Source organism: Rutidosis leptorrhynchoides, chromosome 11, assembly GCF_046630445.1.
Source record: "Rutidosis leptorrhynchoides isolate AG116_Rl617_1_P2 chromosome 11, CSIRO_AGI_Rlap_v1, whole genome shotgun sequence".
NCBI lineage: Eukaryota > Viridiplantae > Streptophyta > Magnoliopsida > Asterales > Asteraceae > Rutidosis > Rutidosis leptorrhynchoides.
In genome coordinates, this window is record NC_092343.1 from 141280840 (window position 1) to 141286097 (window position 5258).

Here is a 5258-nt window from a genome sequence, read left to right on the forward strand (position 1 = left end):
TGCCCCTTTTTGCTTGGTAGCCTAAGAATTAGTAAACCGATCTACTAATTGACGCGAATCCTAAAGATAGATCTATTGTGCCTAACAAACCCCATCCATGGTTGTGGATGCTTTAGTACTTCGATGTTTTTTTTTATCATGTCCGATGGATGTCCCGGAATGATGGGGATATTCTTATATGCATCTTATTAATGTCGGTTACCAGGTGTTCACCATATGAATGACTTTTATGCAGAATGCATGCTGTTTATGAGAAATGAAAATATGAAATCTTGTGGTCTATTATTACAATTTGGTATATATAGATTAAACCTATAACTCACCAACATTTTTGTTGACGTTTAAAGCATGATTATTCTCAGGTGATTGTTAAGAGCTTCCGCTGTTGCATGCTAATTTAAGGACAAGATTTGGAGTCAGCATGCTTGTATTATATTGTTTAAAAACTGCATTCGAAGACTTAATTTGTTGTATAATATTGTTGTAAACCAATATGTAATGATCGTGTGTAAAACGTTATCTTTTAGATTATCATTACTTGATAATCTATGTTATGATTTTTAAACCTTTGTCGAAAAATAAAGATTATGGTTTGTTTTAAAAACGAATGCGGTCTTTGAAAAACGTCTCATATAGAGGTCAAAACCTCGCAACGAAATTAATTAATATGAAACGTTTATAATCATTATGAACGGGACATTTCATTCATGAAAGGTCTAAACATTTTGAAATAGATGTTCATGTTGTAAGAGAAAACTGTATGGCAGACGTTATCAAAACTGAATATATAGATACTACTAAACAAGTAGCAGACATCTTTACAAAAGCTTTAAATAAAACTCAACACAAATTTTTGAGTGATAAATTGGGCATCATCAATGTATACAAAGATAAGATTGAGGGAGGGTGTTAAATTTATATCCTAAATTGCAATCTTATCCTTATTTCTAATTATGCCCTTGTTTTGTAGTCTGGTGTCCTTATTAGAATAAATAAGAGTTTGGTGCTGTGTTTGTGATATCTAAAGTGATGAGGGGCTAAAGTGTTATTTCTGGATGTGAGCTGGCTTTATGATCGATGACCTGCTAGGGTTTCTACTGTTCAATATAAAAGGGGACGCTCCTCTCTTGCAAAACCACCACAACCGATCTTCTTAAATCATTTCTTGATCTTGTTATCTTGTTCAGTCTGTTAGTAATTAAGTGTTTCAAGCATAAGTGTTTATCTTGTTGATATTCACTAATTTTGTCTGTTCTTATTATTTACTTCATCTTATTTTCTCTTCATTCGGTTATCTGTGTAATCTTGGTTTGGATTTGGAGTGTTAATCAATAAAATCCATATTGTGGTGTTTGATTATGCATAATTCTTCAATGTGACAACGAGGCAGCAAGACAATATAACTGTGAACCCAGTTTACCATGAGCGTACAAAACATGTTAAAATGGATTGCTATTTTGTTCGTGAAAGAGCTAATAGTGGTGAGATCAAACCTATTCAGATTAAAACACAGTTGCAACCTGCTGATATAATCACAAAATAGGTGGGATCTGATCGTTTTGAATTCTTGCGTGCCAAGTTGGGTGTTCGTGATCTTCATATTCCAGCTTGAAAGGGGTGTTGAGATTTAATGTATATCACGTGTTTAGCTTTATCAAGTGTTTAGCTATTACTATCTGCCAAGTATCTTAAAATAGTATTTGATTACAATTAGTATTTGATTACAATTAGAATTGTAGTAGGAAATTCATTCCATATATGGGTTATATATAGTTCTTATTCTCTGTATCGTTGAACTTAACTATTAGAAATTCATTCTATCTCATTTTAGATGTTTCGAGTGATTGTAGTTTTCAGGGATGAGTCATGTCGGAGGAGTGGAAGGTTTAGGATAATCGTGTTGGTACATTGATTTATATCGAGTTTTAATTGTCATGGTAGGAGTGTTACGCCACTTTGGTTGGTCTTAATCATTGTAATGTATAGCAATTTGCTAATTATTATTATTATTATTATTATTGTTATTATTATTATTATTATTATTAAATTATTAAATATTAAAATTATTGTCTTTGAAAAAAATAATATTAATATTAATAATGAACAACCAATATTTTTATTTTCTTTGTACTTTCTTTCATTTATTTATCCTCAAAAATAAACTTTGGAAGATACGTTTTTTTTTTTTTTCTCACTGCCCAAGCAAAAATAGACGCCCCTCACACTACTCGGTGTTGTCCCCTTCGTAGTAATTCATACCCTAGCGCTTTCATCCTTTTATTTTCCCGCCAAATACGCCATGGATGACCTTCAAGCAACCTACAAGGACGATCAAGACGACGATAATTTTACCAACACCACCACCTCCGACATCAATTCACCAATGGAAGATCCAAAACCTGAAGTCGCCACCACCACCACAACCGTTGACGAAACCCTACCCATTCCAATCAACACAACCATTACAATTACCACCACATCTACTACCTCAGCTACCCCTGACACAGATTCCGGCACCAAAGATGATCCAATTCAATCTGAAGACCTCTCAGACATTGAACCAAACCCTAAACGCTCACCTAAATTATCATATTATCCGAAGACGATCTGGAGGATAACGACGAGCCAGTAGCCAAAAAAATCAAAAGCATATCGTCACTTGTACCAGAACCGGAAGAAGAGGAAATGTCTGTTGATGTAGCTGCAGCAACACCGGTTACACCAATAGGTCCGGCGATTGAAAAGACGTCTGTTAAGAAATCAACTAACAGTAAGAAGAAGAGTAAGAGTAAATCTACAACTGCTACTGCTCAAACAGAGGATTCTGTTTTAATTGCGCCAATTCATAGGTACGCTGATAAGAATGATGATTTTGCAGATATGAAAATTTGTTTATCAAAGGTTTATAAGACGGAGAAAGTGGAATTGAGTGAAGATAGGTTACGTGCTGTGAGCTGTAAAGGGTATAGAATGGTTAGGGCTACTAGAGGTGTGATGGATGGAGCTTGGTATTTTGAAATTAAGGTTGTGAGTTTAGGTGATACTGGCCATACTAGACTTGGGTAGTCGACTGAGAAGGGCGATTTGCAGGCGCCAGTGGGTTACGATGGAAATAGTTATGGTTATAGAGATATTGATGGGAGTAAAGTTCATAAAGCATTGAGGGAGAAATATGGAGATGAAGGATATGTTGAAGGTGATGTAATTGGTTTTTATATTAATTTGCCAGATGGGAATGAGTATGCACCGAAACAACCACAGTTGGTTATGTATAAGGGTCAAAAGTTGTGCCAGGTTTGTGACTGTTTATCTGCTTACCGTTGTCTAATTGAGCTATTTGGACCTTTGTGCTTCTTTTGATTTGGGTATATGTTGATGTCATGCTATTTATTGATTTGGTTGAGGTTAGAAAACCTTTTCTCGTGTTCTTGAAATTTTATGTAGGCTTTTTGTCTATTGTTATCACAACCAAGTCTCTTGGCAATTAGCATATTAGCTTGTGCTTGTTATGATTCTTGCATCATTACATGCTTCGAATTGGCAACATTTCATCATTACATGATTAACTTTTTTAGTTGTCACCAAGCTTGATTGAGCTATGCGTGATACATGGGTTACAAGCTGTACTGGTATGTTTATGTATAATTATCTTCTTAAATTGTGTAAATCATAATTGCTTAACTGAAGTTAAAATTTTGTTAATGATAAAAAGGGTACTATTACCAGGAGACTAGGAGAGTATATTTATTTTTTAATCAGGAATTTTATTTATATTACATTTTTTACTTAGTGATGTGTGGGAGGAGTATAAGGTGTGACATTATGTGAACATCTCAAATCAAACTAAGAGGGAGAAAATGGTTATATCTCGACAATGTTATTCCTCCAAATTTTGGTTAATCAGTTCTTTTTTTTTTCTTTTTTTTTTTTTTTTTTTTGAAAAGCCAACATATTATTAATCGAACAAGAAACAAGACAAAATTACGTTCATCGTCCCTGAACTTGTATTCAGCCTTCTCAAGTCATCCTTAAACTTTTTTTTTCCTGGCGTCGTCCCTGAACTTGTACTTTGTAACCCTGGTCGTCCCTCCGTCTATATTCCGTCCAATGTTTCTGTCATCTCATCCCATGTGCCAGACATGTGAGGATATTTTAGTCTTTTCCATCAATTTTTGATGTCCCCTCTTAACTTCATCTTCAACAAAACCTTTAACCAAATTAAATACTTTCAAACCAAAATCAAATCATTCTAATTTTAATATAATCTAATCTATCTAAATCTGAATTAAAATAAAAAACTAAATCAAAACTTTAAGCAATTTGTAAAAAAAAAAAAAAAATCAATCAAACCCATTCAAAAATTTATATATCATTAATATTGTATTAGTCTCCATCATGATTAAAGGCAAAACCCATTTAAAATGTTTACATCGTTAAAACTTACGCTCACAGTTGTAAACTCATATCAATAATCGTCTTACAAGCTTCGCAACTTACTTCCCAACACCACCAAAGTATGATTTTATTTCTTTCTTGTATTTCTTATCATAAACGTAAATAACTAAAAGAAGCTTTCGACTTAAATCTAATGAAAGCTTTCTTGATTTAGTTTCTTGAGTGGTGTATATGATACGTACATGAAGTGAAATTTAAAACCCAGATTTGAGATTGAATAAAACCCAGATCTGAGAATGCAAAGAAATCAAAACCATAGCAGGCTGTCAGGCTCGAAGAAGTTTTGTTCAGATCTGAGGGTTTTCACCACCGCATCACAACCACCGCCAGTTATACGTTTCGAGATCCAGTTTTTTTATATAAGTGCGATTCCGATCATGGGTTTTCATGTGGAGGTTGTGAATCTATTTAGATTTGTGGGTGTTGTATAAATGTGGAAGTGGGTGTTCTAAAGGATAAGAGCAAAGATTAGATAATAAATGAATAAGGACAAACTAGAAAAAGACCGTTTTACCCTCACGTGATATGCACATGTTTCAATTTAACGGAAAAATTAAACGCGAAATGGACGGATGGACGACCTGAGTTACAAAGTACATGTTCAGGGACGACGCCAGCAAAAAAAAAAAAGTTTAAGGATGACCTGAGAAGGCTGGATACAAGTTCAGGGACGACGAGCGTAATTCTGTCAAGAAACAATGGAGGGACCGAAGACCATATACAAAATCCAGAAAATGCCTAAACTAGACCCGATTATAAATCATATCGAACATGAAACTAAACAAACAAAGCTATACAAAAGA

The 5258-nt window shown here is 34.1% G+C and overlaps 1 pseudogene; it reads left to right on the plus strand.

Annotated features, from left to right (window-relative positions):
* The first annotated feature begins 2299 nt into the window (after window positions 1-2299).
* LOC139875011 (protein TRAUCO-like) lies at window positions 2300-3360 on the plus strand (annotated as a pseudogene).
* Window positions 3361-5258: the final 1898 nt, after the last annotated feature.